The following is an 18,979-nucleotide window of genomic DNA, read 5'->3' as shown; positions in this document are numbered from 1 at the left end:
AGGCAAGGTTGTCCTCTGTCCCCCCTTTTGTTTGATGTTTACATGGAGCCCTTTGTTTGTGGGATTAGAGAGGACAATATCATTCAACCATTTCAGCTTGGAAATCCGCTTTTGAAGGTGGCGTTGTACGCTGACAATCTTCTTTTATATACCTCTGATCACTCGGCAGCAATTCCAAGGTTATTTTTTCTATCGGAGGAATTTGGGAAACTGTCCGGGTACCAGATTAATTAGGATAAAACAGAGATCATGGGGTGGAATAACAACACACACATAGTTGGTGCAAAACAGAACATGAGGTACCTGGGAATTCACTTAACTCAATCTTTAAAAGATACCACTTCACTCAGTTGGCAAAAGGTGGTTAAAGATATTAATAAAACTTTAACAAGATGGGGGAACTTGCCTTTAAACATTTACGGTCGGGTCAACCTTATTAAAATGACAATTCTTCCTAAATTGACCTTTCTATTTAACTGCATCCCCTTATCATTTTCACTGAAAGACATTAACACTCTACAGGGTAAAATTGGATCCTTTATATGGGCCTGCAAGTCAACAAGAATTGCATGGAAGAAACAGAGGAGGGGTTTAAAAACAGGAGGGCTTGCCCTCCCTGAACTTTTGTCATACTGTCATGCATTTCATTTTAAAAATTTTAGGCTTCTTGCAAACAAGTTGGATGCATCATCACAGGGCCGCCTGTTTCAAGCCTTGTTAACTGATTTATCTTATGACCATGATTACTTTATTTTCAAGTTTGGAGACCAGAATTTTTTTTTAAAAATTCGCCTTAAAATTCTACAGACTGCATTAAAAAATTGGGGGTTCATGAGGAAGACATTCAATATTCCCTATTACCACACACACTCCCCAATATGGGACTCTCCTGGTACACCTCAATGCCTCCAGGATCAACTATCACAACCCCTGAAAACAGCTGGCTTCAAAAAATGGGGAGATCTCTGGGCAGATTCGGGCCTAATGAGTTGGAACACGTTGGTACAGCTTACAGAGGGACAGTTGACTAGGTTTAAATACTACCAGCTGTCCGCCTGGTGGTCCAGTCAAAGCATGCAAAGGGAGGAAGATACAGATATTCTTGATGCAATCGGCAGAAGGGAGAAATGGGTAAAAGAGTTATCATTTTGGTACAATTTAATGATCAAAGAAGAGGAGAGTAAACTGTATTTGGAGATAATAAAGTTATGGGGAAACTGTATAGCCGAGCCCCCTGAAGAAGTCTGTAAGGCATGGTTAGACTCTTTTTCCCTTTCACAGAGGCTAATTAAACCTGCTAATTTAAGGCGCAACCACCTGTTTACGGCTCATAGAGTCTATTGGACTCCGGCCAAACTGCATAAGATAACACGAAACAACTATTTTTGTCCCCGTTGTAATCATAACGCCGCTGATGATATCCACATTTTTCTGGAATGTCCAGCCATTCAAAACTACTGGAAAGCGATAATGGATTTTTTGGGAGATGTACTTTCAATAACTATTACATGTTCTCGCAGATTAGTCTTCTTTGGTTTACTGAAAGAATACAATATCAAGAATCTGGATACTCAATTCATTTTCTACACAATAGTTATCGCAAGGAGACAAATCTGCATGGAGTGGAAGTCAGCAGCTCCCCCTTGATTTGCAGTATGTCTGAAGTATTTAATGGAAGTGTGTAAAATGGATCAGGCTGGCCGCAGCGAGAACTCGGAGAATGTCTGGTCTAAACTGATGGTCTGGATAAATAGGTGAGCAGTCCTGTGATTATGCCAGAGTTTGTGTCGGTCCTGTCCTTCACCAGGCCTAGGGTGCCTAAAATAGGTCTGGAGGAGTAGGATAAGGAAAGCAGCCTACCTCTGGGAACCCCTGTCTGCTATGATACTGTTTTCCATGGCGGACTCGAAAAAACAACAGTATAAGAGGCAACAGCGAGACCCATCTAGAGCATATATATTCTGGTGGCATATATGAGGACAAAAAAAAAGAAAAAAAAAAAAAAAAAGCTTTGGGACGATAATCATTTTAATGATATTGCATCTCCCCATTATTGACAGCTTCAGATTGTTCCATCGCTGAAGGTCATTTTTAATTTTCCCAAAGATAGGAGCCATATTTAACTCTACTATATCCTCAACCTTTGCTGTGATAAAAAACCCTAAATAGACAGCTTTCAAAACAATTAAAGTGCCGAAGCTGTGGCAAATCTATTCCCTACCCTCCCTTTGAAAGCATCCGGACCCATAGAGTCCGAGTGATGGAGGTAGCTAGAGAACTGCAGCCCCTCCCCAGCCCCTTCTGCACCCTTCTATTCTTCAAGAAAAGAAAGCCCAAAAGCACCCTATAAGGCCCATTAGAAAAAGAGAAGGCATAATCTAGTCCTCGGCTAATTTCTTATTTCCCAGTGACTTGTTCCAGGTACTCTTTCACCTGAATTTCAGAGGAAAAAAAATTAAAAGTGCCTCTGACAACAGTCTTCAATCTGGCCAGAGCCTGCAAATATGTCTCAAAACCTGCATCTTGGTAGGGTTTAATTAGCTGCTGCAAACGCCACCGGCGTTCCACCGTGATGTGGCAGAAATCGGGGCGAATAAATAAGGAAGAATCCTTATACTGTCTTCTAGATTCGGGCAAGCTTTTTCAAAGATAGCCTGTCTAAGCAGGAAATGTCCAAAAAAGACTAAGATGGCCCTCGGTTGGTTAGTGTCCCCGCCAGATGTTTTACGGAGAATAACTGAGAACCGGTGCACTCTCCGTATTTCTCGGTCCCAATTCCAGACCCCTAGCTCCGGGTAGGCTGACTTGAGTAAATCAAGTATAAAAGCACAAATGTTCCTCCAGTCCTTCCTTGATCCCAAGAAAGCAGAGATTATTCCTCCTCTGGCAGTTTTCCATGTCTTCCAGCTTCCACATTGCATCTTTTAATTGAGCTTCTTCGGATGTTTAGTCTTCCCTTACAGCGTATAGTTCTTTTTCAGTAGCTTCAGTTCTCTCTTCAATGACATTCATCCATTCCCTGATGTCTGCACAGGCTTTGCCAACTTTGTAGACTGTGCCTTCTAGCTTTTTTATTGCTAGTATAGCTTTCTTACTATCCGCTCTAGTTTCTGTACGATGTTCCTTTATTGATTCTAAAATCATACTTAATACGGAGTTCACATCTGTTGTCTCTTTATGTCGCTCCTCCAAGGGGCCTTTGCTGATTCCGTAGGATAAATAATACTTGTATGAGAATATTCCCATTTTAGACCAATGCCAGTTGACCGCCGTCCCTGATTTTTCTGCATCTCCACTGATCCCTTGTTCCTCTTAGAGGACCTTCGCTGCTTTTGGAACTTTAAGGCAGTCTCTGACGTCTCAAGACCACTAGAGTCTGAAGTCAAGATGCCATCCCCACTTCCACTGTGGTCAGAGTCTGAAAGTGAGTCCTCAGCAAGTGAATAAAACTTTTCTGTATTTTCCGATATGATGTCATCAGTAGCACCTTCTTGTATAATTATGGGCATACCAGCAGAGAGATCAGGTATAGTATGAGATCCGCAAACAGTGGCATCCTGAGCCATCTTGCTTGGTGTGCTGACCTCATCTTCTTCCAGGATTTCAGGCTGCGTCATCAAGAACTCCCCCAAGATGTTCCCTTGAGACTCACTAAAGGGCTGGGCCTGAGACTCTAGGTTCCTGTCTTGAGTGAGATCAGAGGTGCATAGCTTTGGTAAACCCTTATTAGGTTAAAAAAAAAATCTGTAATAGCTGGTTGAGGCAGTGCAAAGTTTGGGACAAGATCATCGCCATCCAGGGTTGCCCCTCCCTTCTTCCAGCGTCTTTGAGACTGTTGTCTTCCATCCCCCAGTTTGTATGAGCTCAGCCAGGGTCTTCCTTCTTCCAGCTCCTACGCTATCCACTTGTTTTTTCCCCAAGTTGCGGGGTTCATCAGCCTTAGCCACTTGGCTTGTGCCTTGAGTTTGCACAGAATTCCTTCCAGAAAATTCTTTACCAGCTTTGAAGTCTTTGGAGGCATATTTCTGCGCTCTTCTATACAGCTAGGGCCAAAGACTTTTCTCTGTACAATCTGTGACAATTTGTGCCCGAATGTTAGTGCAAAATCAAGCCAAAACCTCCAGGAAGAGCTGAGCGACAGGGAGCTGGCAATCGAAGGTGTACACTGCTTCCTTGCAGTCACAACCCGCCCGCCTCCTTCCACCCTTGCTTGGAGGTTCCGCCCGGTGTTTCCTCAGGTGTCCTGCCGCTCGCTGGAGCTCCGCAGTCATTCGAAGGAAATGGCCCATCCACCATGGAGCCAGCCCACGCCAGCATGATCCGTGACCAAAGGTGAGCCAAAATGGGTAATATTCCTCCTGCTAGGGGCACATTGGGGCTGAGGAAGTGGAGCTGCTGTGGCGGACTATGCTGCTGCAGCCATCTTGCATTCCCCGCGAGAGATGTTAGGATTGTTTAATTACAAATGTTGATGATGAGGTTCAAGGTATACCATATTTAAATTAATTAAATAGCCAAAAAGCAGCCCTAAAGCTGTAGGATGTCATTGTTCCAGCATATACTCTTCACCATTGTTAGGCAGGAACCATCCATATCAGTAAAGCTGCAGCCAAGCTCATTTTCTATGCAAGTTGTTTGGTGCAAAGTCCATCCAGACGGGGTTAAGCAGAGTCACAATCCACATGTCCACTGATTTTAGATTACAAATTAGAAATGTGACACATTTAGGTCTTTTTAGAAGGGTATAGATTAAAAAACATTGATTTCATGGGATGCCAGCTTATTTAGCAACAGAACAGAATTATTTTAAAAATACAAATAAAATGCACTACGAAAGTGGATTAAGGCTCCGAAATGATAAAAAGCAGTGATCCAACATTTTTATTTCTGACTTAGCCATCACCCTTTGGGCCATTTAGGAAGTCACTGTTGTTGCTCCAGTCTTTAACAGTTTGGACATGGCAGACTCCAAGAGTCCATATATAACCACTCAGGATCAGCTGAGGAGCCTGCCAGGAACACCAAGACCAGCACAAGGATCCCTTTTCCGCCACTATGGGCATTATGATGTCATGTGGGCTTGTGTTCGCCCAACTCCATTGCTAATTGGAAACAGCCCGACTATAGGCCGGCTGTTTCGACTAAAAAATTTGGATTGGACTACCCTATGAGCAGTCTGAAACATTGGACGAAAAAGGCCTGCAGCACAATCTGCCATTAAAAATGAATGCTTCTAAACATCCCTGCACCGTGTGGAAGGCGCCATGCAGTGCCTGCCACAAGGTGCAAGGATGTTTAGAGGGGCACCATAGCTGCCCCCAGGCCCTCATAGTGGAGGGCCAGGGGAAAAAGGGGGTCTGCTAGGGGCTTCCAATGTCACTTTCCGACAGCCTTTCCATGTCAGAAAGACTGACATGGAAAGGCTATCAGAAAGTGACATCATAATCCCAACAGCTGACTCCGCTATCATTCTGGGATTGTGATTCCTTCTGATGCTCCGGTGGGCTCAACAGCAGTGGATGGTCCCCTCCTCCTGACAGCCCCGGACTGGCCGTTGCGGGCACCGGGCAATCCCCCGGTGCGCCGCAAGTGTGGGGGCTGGTTTTGGGCCCTGGGGCCGTTTTAGTTACAGGTCCGTTTTTGCAGCATAGCTGCAAAATCGGCCCTGTAACAAAATCGGCCGAAATCCGGCCCGACAAAGAGTTCGGTTGCACCCCCAGGGGGCCGGCCCAACACTTTGCCAGGGCCGGTTTTGGTTCCCAGTCCGGCCCTGCCTGATGCCTTCCCCCGACGCATTGTAATGCAGCAGGCGGACTGCAGGGGTAGATGGCGGTAGACCGCAGACGATGGTTGTTCGGTTGTGGTCCGCAAAACATTGTAATCACCCCATGGTGGTAAATAATGGTAGCGCCGCAAAGGACACCAGAATAATCCTGCAGATGATCATCGCATGCTCTTCCCCATAGCGCCTTCAGTACATCAGACTCTAGGTCTAGTCACCCAGGATGTCAACTGAATTACCTTTCACCCTTTCTACTCCATATCAGTGTGAGGAATCTTCTGGAGCTATGAACCGCTTTATAACCTTACCCATGTAAATTAATAAATACATAAAATGTTCAGCTTTATTGGCAAGGGCATGTCTAAAATTGGCCTACAGTTAGGAATAGAAATAAGAATGGTTTAGTAATGCAGGATATTATGCCTTTTTCAGTGAGTCTAGAATATCATGAAAGTAAATGATCATTAAATGCTGCCTGTAATGGCGCCCTGGAAGGTTTCATACTATAAATATTGACAGTGCATCTGGTGCCAACCTGGTTTGCTTGTGGCAAGTTTATCCATGGTGCACAATTTTAGCAACCTTCTGCGTGGAAGACTACATCTCACATGACCCATATATCTATTAAAACTGGAGAAAATGCCATGCTCGAGATTTTCCCCAAGAGCACATACAAACATGATCCTTCTTACTTTTGCATAAATGCTAACCATCATTTTTTCCATTTCTGTTACATCTTTCTACACACTCACCAGTCATACTATTTTTGTAATCCTTAGGGGTGTTGTGTGACCATATATTAAAACGTTTTGTTCTACTCGGCAGTGTTCTGGAAATGAGCAGTGCACTCCTGAAAATGTTTCTAGAGTCATTCCTCTTTATGCTTACATTATATTTCCAAATGCTCCAGTTCTAGGTCTTTGGCTGTCTCTGCCTCTGGGGAGGTATTTTTATCCCCTGGTTATTGACTCTCTGCTGATGCTGACTGGGACATTTTCAAGTATCTCCATAATAGCGCACCCAAGCCTAGCGCCTCTATCATGCACCAACCCTTGCACATATGTGAGTGAAGATATGAAGAAAGCACAACAATGAGTATCTAAATAAGAATGCAGAAATTAACCCAGTGGATGGTGTGCACCCTGAATATTGATGGCACCGAATATCGAGGACAAAATATTGCAACCAAAATGTCGATATGTAAGCATGGATTTTCTATAACTAATTGCATATATATGTACTTTGGCAATACATATACATTTTCAAGATACATATATTTTGAGTTAGGAACAGTAAATCTGTACTTCCCTATATGTACTTACCTTTCGAAATTTTGACCCTCCAAGTCCACGTTCTTGTAGGTTGATATTCTCATGACTAACTGGGATATTGCCAACCATAATGTTTTCGTGACCACTGCCATAGAAAAATTACTTGACCCTTACTAAAGCGGCCTAACTAGAACTAAGCCTTTCATCTGTGTCACTTACCCTGCAGTACCACCACCGCCAGAGAAGTCAATTCGGCAGTTTCTTGTCCCGGTCCTGGCCGTGAGCGGAGGTCGTCGGCCGGGACTTCAACTCCCAGCACCTCTAGCGAACGCCGCCATCGCCGCCCACGCACGCCGGGAGGCGCATAAGACCAGCGTCGGGCTCCCGCTATGCAGAACGCGCGTGGGAGAAGCCGGGGCCAATGGTGGGCCCATTTGAGCCCGTTCGAGTTTGGAAGAGGATGGGCTCTTCCAGACGTCTACTAAAAGGTTAGTCTATATCTTCATCTCAGTCTACCTGTGGCAGCAGATTTGACCTGGTATTTGAAGATTTGGGCACATTGCTGTGGTAGCATAGATTTCATGATGGCTTCCAGAGGCGGAAAGGGGAAGAATCCGCCCATGAGTGGGTCCGTTGCAGGTACTTTGGACCAGTTTATAATTAGAGCAACTTCTGGTCTGGCCCATGAAATATCAATGACTGAGCGGCGTTTATCGCTGAACCCTACACAATCTAAACGTTCATCTTTGGGAGGGCTGATGTCTGCAAGGTCGCTAGAGCGGCTTGTGGACGGGGTTATTGATACTCATGCCTCGGGAGGAGACACTAATCAGCTGAGCAGGATTTAATTACTTCATCTGATACTCTTCCATCATTGGAACTCCCATCTGCTATTCTGTCTGTTGTCCCAGCACAAAAAGGCTCGGGTCGCAACGCATCTCCACGTGTCTCAATGAGGTCAGCGGGTCGCTCTATTTTACAAACTATGGACCAAGCGCCTGAACCCGCAGTGAAGAGAAAACGGGGTGGGGGTCCTCAGAGGAAGAAAAATGCAAAAACTTAAAATCCAATCAGACTGGTGCATCGGAGCCTTTAGTATCGCCGTTTCCATCGGAAAACAGGTCATCTACTACTCCATTGGGTTTGCTCCATTCAGACTTGGTTGGTGCTCATCTACCTCAAGTTGACGAGGTCTTTTGGGATACATTGGGAGCTATACTCACTACATCACTAACTCCAATCATTGTAAGACTATCGCTAATAGAGGGCAAACTCTTGCACCCTGATTCACTTTTTGCATTAAATTATGCCAATGGTGAGAAACTACCGGGGGATCAAAGGGGGCACCCTGAAATAACTACGAATGCTATGCGTAATCCTCTTAGCTCTATCAGCTTACCAACTATTTCCCTGCCGTCCAGCTTTCCATTAGCATCTGCTATTAGGAACGTTGAGGGTGGTACTATTTTGAACCCTAGCAATGTGTTACATGGTGGGAGGGTACTAATGAGATCGTGGGCTTAGGGACATGTACCCCAGGGGGAGGCTCTGCGCCCAAAGCTATGTCTAAAGATAAATCCTATGACTAATGTATGCGCCCTCCCATGTGTAGTGTAATGAACTCTAGTCTTCCATGTATTGACTTACCACCTGCATCGACCCCATATGTTGTTGCACTGGCTAGAGTTCCTATGTTGGAACAGGGTACAGAGGAGTCGTATATTGAACTAAAAAACAAATGCACTCATTGGTTAAACACGACTAGACCACTTCGACCACAGGTTCATAGTGACATTTTATTTGCACGAAGAGTTAGTTGGGTGGGATAAAGTAAGAATTGTTTTGAGATCGATGGGATTTTGATTAATTTCAGAGGCAGGCGGGTGGTTGAATATATAGGTGATTGGCATTCGATACGGGTGGCCACAGGGATACAGTCCCTTTCTCCCTAATTTTTTTTATTCTCACCATTCTGTTCACCCCTCATTAGAGAGAAGGGGAACATCATGGCAAAGATGGGAACCCATGGCCCAGGCGGGTAGCGTAAATAACTGGAGTCAGAAATATGATACTCTGCTACCAGTTCCTAACCCAATGTGTATTCCCTCATGCTCAATATATTTCTTCTAAATAAGCAAGTTCTTAATAGGTTAAATCAAAGTGGTTCTCGAAATTAAGGGTCTTTACTAGCAGCTATATGGCCGAGATACCCGCCACCCCCTCTCAACACAATCCCCAAGAATTGGGAAACCCGAAACAGTTCTTGAACTTTTGGAAGGCGGGAAGGGAGTCACCCTTCCCGGCCGTATTTATTAAAATATGAAACAAAAGAAAACATTAAAATAACAGTTTCATATAATGTACAATTTCATTTCCACATTACGATGTTGGCTAACCTTAACAGATCTCTAATACAAAGGTTCTCCTAGCCGATCTAACATCCTACAAAACATTTGACTTGAAATTGTACATCCTAACGTTAAGGGCCAACGGCAAGGTCGTAACCGGTGTCAGATCCCTAAACCAGAAATACCCCCCTCACTTGTGAGAGGGGCGACCGCACAGAGGCGTACCTCAAGTGCATTTACCAATTTCCCTTTGTACTTGACGGGGGCCCAAATAAACTCGACGCCATTTAACGGTCGCTCGAGGACTCGTGTGAGGTGTCTAAAAGGTAGCGTAAACCCCCTCCCGCACCCCACACAACTTACCCATCTGCCGTCGCAGATGTCCTGGCCCCGGGAAATTCCCCAGGAGGGGCCGTAGCCCCTCCTATCCAGGAAGGGGCCTTGACCACCTTTCCTTTCCTTCCGGCGGCCTCTCCTTAGACAGGACCGCCTCCCCATTGAGGGGCCAATTGGCCACCTCCCCCGCGCGCTCCCATCCGTAATGGGTGACGCCCCCTCATAGGGATCTTCCAATTACTGCTCACCGATCATGACCTTACCGCCCGACCAAAATAAATACGACAGTTTTACCTAAGTTACTAAGATCTCTAAAGCAAAAACAGCATTTATTATCAAGCGTAAATACTGATCAATCCTTGTTCAAAATTACTTTATTAGCAAAACATACTGAAAATAATCAATCTTTATTGCATCGTTAAGAACTATCACGACAATCATCACAACCTGTAAGAAAGCAGAGAAAACCAAAGATACTATATCAACTGTATTTACAACGAATCGCTGTCCTCAGGGGCTGGTGGGTGGGTCAAAATTGCTCTTCGTTCCGTCTCGAGCTCACGTGCAGCGTGGAGGTGCAGCTTCAGAGCACAGGAACAAGAGGATGCTTTGTTGGCTTCCGCTCCTTTTATCCGTCCTCAGGGTGGGCGTGAACCTGCCCCCGCCTGCCTCCAAGGGCGTGGCCGGCCGTGTTGGTGTCTAGGCCAGCCCACTCTAGGGCGGGAAAAAGGCGCGCCCCGGCTACGCCGCTTCGGGCATACCAGCCGAGACTCGCCTCCCGCCCAAGATGGCTTCGCGGGGGGATCGTGGTACTCGACCATACGTTCGATTGGTCGCCCCTTTCCATCTACAAAGCAACAACTAATTTGTTTTTATAAATAGTCTACAAAACATTGATGTAATAATCAATGCCATTTCCCCAGAACCAATCAGACAGTGCCAACTAACTTGTTTTTTCAAGATTTCGTACTACAATTTTATGCTCATTTTTTAATAATGGAACAATTGATTATTCATAGATGGTTTGTTTTAAATATTGTAGCAAGACTGAGTTTTGTGATTTGTTGCTCTTCCCATTCATAACTCAACATGAGAAAGTGCGGGTAAGGAGATTCATAGAATGATGCATTTCCATAAACAGTTAATATGTAGGTTACCTAATCTTATGCCTTTCCACTTAATCTTTGGGATTGTGAACTATGTCATGGTTTTCCTTGTGGGGGACGGGGTTCCATGAAGGGGTTTGAACTTTCAGACCGAATCCCTGTGTCCCCTGACCTGCCTCAAGTCTCCAACTAACACCTGCAGCCTCAATTAGAGAAGAAGGTCCCCCCAACCCTGACCAGGAGCTGGTAAGAAGATTCCACCCTAAAAGGCACCCCTGCACCCGATGCCCCACAGCCTTGGGTGGCCCAACCGTCAATGCCTAACCAACCCCCAACATCCCAACTTACCTCTACAAGTGGTAGTCACACCGAGAAGACCTTTGTCCCCGAGCCTGCAGTGTGTTTGCAATCCGGAGACTCCCCATTAAAAGCTACAAGGCGCCCGATGCCAAAACAGCACTCTTCACCCTGCTACCCCAGTGCCGATGAGGGTGCAACATTTGTGCTGAGTCAAACCCTCATTTGCCCTGAGCTCAAGTCCAGGAGCTTTGGTCCCACAAGCCAGTGTCCTGCTTATCAGCAGCCACTGACCCGAGATCCCTATCCCCATTGGATAACAATGGGTCTCAGCACTCTGTACCCGGCTGCCCTAGTGCCACTGAGAGTGTAACAAGAGTACATCCTTGACCCTGGGGGACCCCTGAGTCTAACCCTAGAATACCAACTCCCACATCAAAGTACTTATCTGTTAACAATAGCACTATGTTCCTCCGTAGGATAACATTGACTGTTTTTCTATGAAAAGTTTCTGTGCGGAGTTGGAAAATCTATGAAAACCTTTAAAAATTGCAAATAATAAGAAAAACATATCTTACTCACCTGTTTACAGGAAAATGCCCCAGTGCAGCATCCAGGTATACTGCCCTGTGTAAAAAAAGTAATCTGCAAAGTAATCTTCTCGTCATTATACTAAAAAGCCAGTACAAAGTATATGTACTGAATGTCCAAAATATTGCATTTTCTGTAACAGTACAGTAATCAAAACAAGGTGCATATACAATTTCATTCCAAACTGTGTTACTACTGCATTACTACTGTAAAAGTATTTATTGCTTACCTGTGCCAGGCTTGTTTGGTTCTAGAAAATAAAATAACTAGAAGAGTGTTTTTATACAAAAAAATGGTCTGAAGTTCAGTTTTCGAGTGTGTGATATCAAAAAATGCTTAAGACTGTCCTCTGATAAAACCCTTACTTCTCGACCACACTACCACAAATAGAGAGTGAGGTGCTATCTACTTTACCCCTGCCTACCTTTTGTGTTCCACTGGACTCTGTGCACACTACATCTCACTTTGGTATATTCCCACCAAAAGCCCCATAAAAAACAACCAGAAACTTGTGTAACTGTGTCTAAATTGATGATATTCAAACACAGTGTTTGTGCCATTTAAACATAAAAAAGGATAAATGATGAGACTCTATATTTCTATAAGTTAGATTGAAAATCAGGTCTGTCAGTGGATCATGCATAGTGAACAGAAACACTGGTGCCTTCAATAAGGGTTTCAGTGAAGGCTTTATTGGAATGTATGTTTTTTACATTAAACAAAAGAAGGTGGGAAACTCAGTCTTTTAACAGGGGAGGACTTCAGGAAGCTTCGGGGTCCTGGCAGTCTTCTTCTAGTGTGGGACGTCTCTTCACCGAGGGACTCACGTCGGGTACCGTAAATGAAAGGAGAAACACGGGTTAGGCACAGAACTCGGGGAATAGTGAAAAGGGCCGGGAGTGAGGATACGGAGACCGTGTAGCATGCTCAGTTTACAAAAAGGGCGTGCTGAGGAGTGCTCGTGCTCAGGTAGGGAAAGTCGCATTCAGGGTTCACACTGGGGGCTGCCTCCGCCTCCCAACTCAACCCGCGACCCGGCCCCGTACCTCTCGATGCCACGCTCCTCCCATGGGCACGTGGCAGGGCGAAGCGTCTGACCGTTGGCCTCCTGGCTTGTCGTTCTCGCTCTCTCTCTCTTCGCGAAACCGTCCTCCTTCCTCCTCGATACTCGTCTCCTCCGGGGAATCACCGTCCGTCCTCTTGCTGAAACTTCCGCCTTTTGACGTCACCACGCTTGCGAGGGGCGGAGTCTCGTATTCCTGATCCAGTTTCTTAAAGGAGCCGAACATGGCATCCTCGTCTGGCCAATCACTTTCGGGGTCCTCGGGGTTCTCATACCAAGTGCAGGCTTGCGGCTGTGGGGAGAAGGTGCATGGTAAGAGGGAGGTGGCGGACCACCAGTCTTAGGGTGTACTCGGCTCCCGCTTGCTGGACCCGTGACAATGGCCAAAACACTAGGGAATCATAGAAACAATCAAATGTAGTAGTGCCTCAGCCATAAGTAGAGCATGGAACAATGTTGTGTGACATCTCAGAACATTTGCACACCAACTGCCTTGTGAATCCTAAAACAACTTATCAACTACAAAGTCCATTTACTTGATAATCAATAAGCATCACAAAATAATGTAGCTCAAAGTGCACAACACAACAAAGAACTGCAGAAAGACAGGTATACAAATCAGTAAATGGGACAATGATTAAGGATCAAGGATTAAGCAGAGTAATCTCCCAGTTTGAAAAATGGTCTAGTTAATCAGAATTGTTTGCCAAAATGTCAGTCAATGTACTTGCACCAAATGATTTCCAACATGCTTCTGCAACCATTTTGACTTTGAAAGGAAATGTATGCCAAATATATGACGTAATCCCAGACTTCATTAAAATCTGATGATAAATTAGCACCTAGAAGTGCTAGAGACTGCAATCTTGAATCAGATTTTGATGAAATAAGAAATTTCCCTGCACATTGTATGAACTCCAAATTACAAACATTATCCTGCTCTCCACCCAATCCTGAGATAGGTGACAACTAACCGTCAACCATAACAGTCGACCACTAGTCAGGCTGCTGTGTGTCGATGCATGTTCTTCAGGTAACACCAATGGCTCCAACCTTGCATGATGGAGCAATTGCAAGCCAGATTGACAAATTAAATAATGGTTCTGCAATGGACAGTGGAACAACAGCTGCACTCATCCAAACCAGACCGGTCGAAATGTCAAAGACCATTGATGCTCCAGTTCTCCTAAAACCATGATGCTGAATGTACCTGTTCTTCTCGGTGCACTCAATGTTCAACAGACAAAATATGAACAGGGTACCCTTATTTAGGAACAGCCACAAGGTGGAGAGACCAAACACAAGGTCAACTCTCAAATGAATGGAACCCTGAACAAACACAAACAGAGTACATAAGTATCAGTGATAACCTACTTAAAATAAGCTGATTCATTTGGTCTAAGAAGTCTGACCACTAATGTTCAATATCTACAGACTTCATAATGGACGACTGTGTACAACAATGACTGTCTTTCACTACTCATTCCTAACACCTGCCCAACGAATGCCAAGTGACCAGATCTGAGATCTACAACATGTTCACAAAATCATGCCCTCAGCCTTTTTAGCTGAACTGAAATTTATTTTCCAAGTATCCCGACAAACTCCCTATCCTCCCACGTGGAGGAGGTAATAGGATACTGTTTGAACATCATAAAAGCCAGGTTAGCTTCAAGACCGAGGCCATTCAAAATTGCATATCAAATATATTAGTGGAATACAAAGCAGTCGAAGCTCAGCCATTGGAGGAGAATTAAACAGATGGTAAAGTAGCGTAGTGCTGCAACATTTAATGAGTGAACGAAAAACAAGGTCAGCAATAATTGCTTGCCTGGTAACTCCAGACATATCAACTAACAGATGACAGTTGCACAATTAATCTATAAATACAATAGTGTAAAAAAAAAACCTTAGTTCATCACTTATGTAACAGATAGGGCGAAGGTGAAATACTGTGTTATACAACTTAGGATGAACACAAGGATACAGACACACTGATCTATGTGTCGTGCATACTAGAAAAAAATTAACCACAATATGTCTTACAAAAGACGCTGTGTGGCAACTACACAGCAAACTGATTGTCTGCTACATGCACTTCAAAGTGTCCCATGTGTAAAAATGCAGAGCATGGGAAATATTTATGTCACATGCCAAAGAATGGGATGATGCATGTCATTACAAAAACCACTACTGTAGATTTCAGTCTGACCCAAAGATGTATGCCATTACGTCTGTTACTTCTCAGCCGGGTTAGCTAACCAAAATTTAGTTAGCACATATTCAGACATGTTGCAATGAAAATTGTTGATCATCAATAGGATACAAACAACATCTAAAAGGCTTCTACAACATATGACAAACTCTATCGGCCTGATATGTGTGAAAACAGATGCCAGGCAGGCAACCACATTTAATTTTACATTGTGCATCCTAGCAATGGTAATACCGAAAAATATCTGTCTGTGGTTGGACCTATCAAATGTCAACTCATTCACAACAATGGATGGTGTGTAAGCATGTGTACCACATTCTCACTCTTCAATGTGTATGATGTCCATAATCTACTATCCAAGATGTTGTGCAGTACACCACATGTTTCATACACCTGAGATTGACCTTGTATATAAACTAAATTACCTGTTACTAACCATGATCATGTCATATGAGCATTGGACAACAATTGCTAATGGCAAACATCACTATGCCAAGAGGATACCGAATCATCGATGTTTGTACCTGAGCAAATGAATAGAAAGGAATGTCTACATGCAACTGTGTGACCAATGTGGTTCCTGGACCATGAACATGTTAACTTTTAAATCTTGAAAAGCCGTGTCAGCGACATGCCAACAGGACAAGAATCTGGACACATATGTCCATGGTATCAAACCATTACTTAGTCCCAAATTGCTCCTGTGCCAACAACCTTTTATGGTACCTCAACTTACAAGAGGTTAACACACTCATAGAACAGTAATCAAACAAGTAAACCAACTAATAATCACACCTGTTGAGTCTCTCAATTTGTCACTCCATGATATGTCCCTGGAAACACATGTGTCCTATGGTGTGCCTGAAGAAGCTCATCACATCAGAAATTACTATAATGATATCTGGTTCTAAGTTACCACTATTACATCACTGCAAAAATAACTGTCCCTGGAAAATTGGGGATAGGATGTTGCCTAATGGCCTAGGGTGGTTGATCTCAAATCTGGGGAACCGGGTTTGAATCTTGGCAATAATGCTCAACATCCTGTGATTCTGAGCAAATCACTTAATCTCTCCGTGCCTAAAATAAAATGAATGTGTAGTTGTGCAACAATAATGGTGCTCATGTGAGGCTATCTGATACCTTATACGCTTGGTTCAAGTTTGTACTATATAAAACTCAAAAGAAAAAATAATTACACAGTCCAGGACATTTGTTGGTTATCAAATAAAGGAGAGACCAGTTTTTACAATATAAATCACATGAAAAAAGTACTTACTTTAAAAAATATTGCTGTTTGTAAGAACCATTGAGTCAAGTGGATCACTGACAGAATATCGAGGAGCAAAATATCGACCTGCCAAAATATCGTGGAGAAAATATAGAATGCCAGAATATCGAATTCCTATCTTCAAACAGGTGAGTACAAAAATATCGACTCCAAAATATCGTTGTAAAAAATATAGACAGTCAAAATATCGAATTTTTTAAATGTCTTAAAAGTAGTTTAAAATTAATATAATAATAAATATAATTAATTTAAACATACTTAACATACTTAAATAAACTTAAAATTAATAAATAATTAATGTAACTTAAATTTTTTTTAAATAATTTTAATACATATATATATATATATATATATATATATATATATATACTACTAATATAAAGAGAGAACTGTGTCCTTTGAGCCAGGTAAACTTGAAAAGTACACCACCAATCAAAAACCCCCAATACATCTTTGAAAACGTCAGGGCAAGCAGAACGACATAGGCTATATAAAAACAAAATATATATGTTAGAAGGGAACGTAATTTTTAAGGGAAAGTAGTTCCTTAGAAGAAGCACCAGCATACGACGTGCATGCTGATGCGTGCTGACATCACGGGGGAGCGCGGAAGCCAGAAGCAACACCCTGCAAGGAGCGGACAGGAGAAAGGAAGCGACACCCTCCAAGGTCTGGAGTGCGTAGAGGAGCGTCGACATGCCCAGCGGAGCGCAGAGTAAGAGCGGACAGGAGAGTCGGCAGAAACGGCCAGGACCAAGAAAACGAGCGCGGAGAACCAGCTGACACGAGCGTGGGCAGAAGCGGCCAGGACCAACAAAACGGGAGCAAGGAAACACTGTAAGTACGCTCTGCTGCTCCCGGCCGCTCTGCTGCGCCTCTCCTGCTGCGATGCTGTCCCCAGCCCTCTTCTGCCCCGGGCAACGCCGGGGCGGGCTGCTAATATATATATGTATATATATATATATTACCTACTGGCGGTCGCCAGTAGGTATATATAGTTAGGATTTTTTCTCTATGGGACTTTTGAAAATTCTATGTCTAATAACTTTGGCGTTTATGGACGGAATTGGCTGAAATTTTCAGGAAAATGGCACATTTTGTTTCTGAGCAGCCCCTCAAAATTTGGGGGCGTTTCGTCAAGGGGGGGCCGAGAAAAAAGGGGGGTCCCAAAACACATTTTTCCCATTCATTTTTCCATAGGGCGTTCTCACTTTTAGCTCGAACGGCTGAATGGATTTGCACGAAACTTGGCAAAATTGTAGGGACTGTTAGCCCGATGTGTCTTTGCTGGGTCTCAATATATGTGCTCCAGTGGATTTTGAGAAATTAACGTTTTAAAAAACAGATATATCTGTGACAGCGTCCCGGATAGCACACCAGTTCGCGTACTTTTCGCGTAACGGAGCTTTGCGAAGCGAAGCTGATTGGCTCTCCGGTGTCTATCAACATTCTAAACTGTCCGTAGCGGCCGCCATCTTGTCTCTCGGTAGGATCGAGAGACAAGAGGAGGCCAAAACGAAGGGGCAAATGACCATAAGGGGGCATAGTAGATCCTCCCTGACCCCCTAGGTTTGATGTGGAGGCTTTAAAAGGGCCCCGCCGGGCAAAAAAAAAAAAATGTTTTTTTTCGTGGGGTGCGCCCGGTACGCGAACCGGAAAGCGGTCTGGGGAGCGTACTATAAGGAAACAAGAATGATTGACTTTTAACCTATTGTATGTTTATTGATTGTTCGTTTTGTTGTTTTTTTTGTTTATTTTTATTTACGTAGCAACATGTAGGTACCAATGCAGAGTCTACAAATCAATAAACGCCGTCTCCTTTGTAAATATCTTGCCTGTTGTTATAGAAGTTATTGTGGTATATGGAATTCATACCATAGTCTGTCAGGAAAGCCGAAACAACATGGAGGCAGGAGATGATAAAGAGATGTTAAATACACATTGGAGATTATATAGTGGAAGAAAGGAAGTAACTATGAGCAAAGTTAGTATGTAACACAAAAAAGTTGCACAGTATAATTAAAGTCTGACTTCACGTTATAATCAATTTGCTACTAGTTTACAATATACATATAAAAATGAATAATGTGTCAAACAATTTTTGAATTAAGAAATAATAATTTATTATTCTGATTGTTTCTCAAAATTTAAAAGAAATTCTAAAAAATCATGATCATTTTTTTCTTCATTTTTCAGTAGAAAATCTACTGCATCCACACATTGCAGAAGTTCAGTGTTTATTGAATCGTCATAGAAATCAAGGTCAATTTCCGTCTCGTTTTGTGTTCCTGCTTCAATTTGCAAGTTATTTTCTTGTTGTCCTTCCATTTTGTATTCTGAAAAATGAATTTTTAAAAAATATATCAGTACAGATAGGGCACTGTTGGGTTTCAGTACAGACAGGCAGTCGGGTTATTTAAACAGTGATTTTTTCGTTGGGCTGTGTATGGTATCAAATATGAAGAAAATTATCAAATAAACTCTTAGTCAATTTTGAATTATACTAGACAAGTCGAACTTCATCCATAACTCAGGGCCGGCGCTAGGCATGGGCAGCGTGGGCTGCCGCTCATGGTCTCGCACTCAGCCCACCAGCATGGGGCCACGCACTGGTGATGTGTCCTTTTGTTTTCCTGGAGATCTATCACAAAGAAAGGTGTCGCCTGCAATTAAGGTCCA

Source organism: Lissotriton vulgaris, chromosome 1_1 (assembly GCF_964263255.1).
Source record: "Lissotriton vulgaris chromosome 1_1, aLisVul1.2, whole genome shotgun sequence".
In the NCBI taxonomy this organism is placed as follows: Eukaryota; Metazoa; Chordata; class Amphibia; order Caudata; family Salamandridae; genus Lissotriton; species Lissotriton vulgaris.
Note: the sequence above shows the minus strand (reverse complement) of the source record.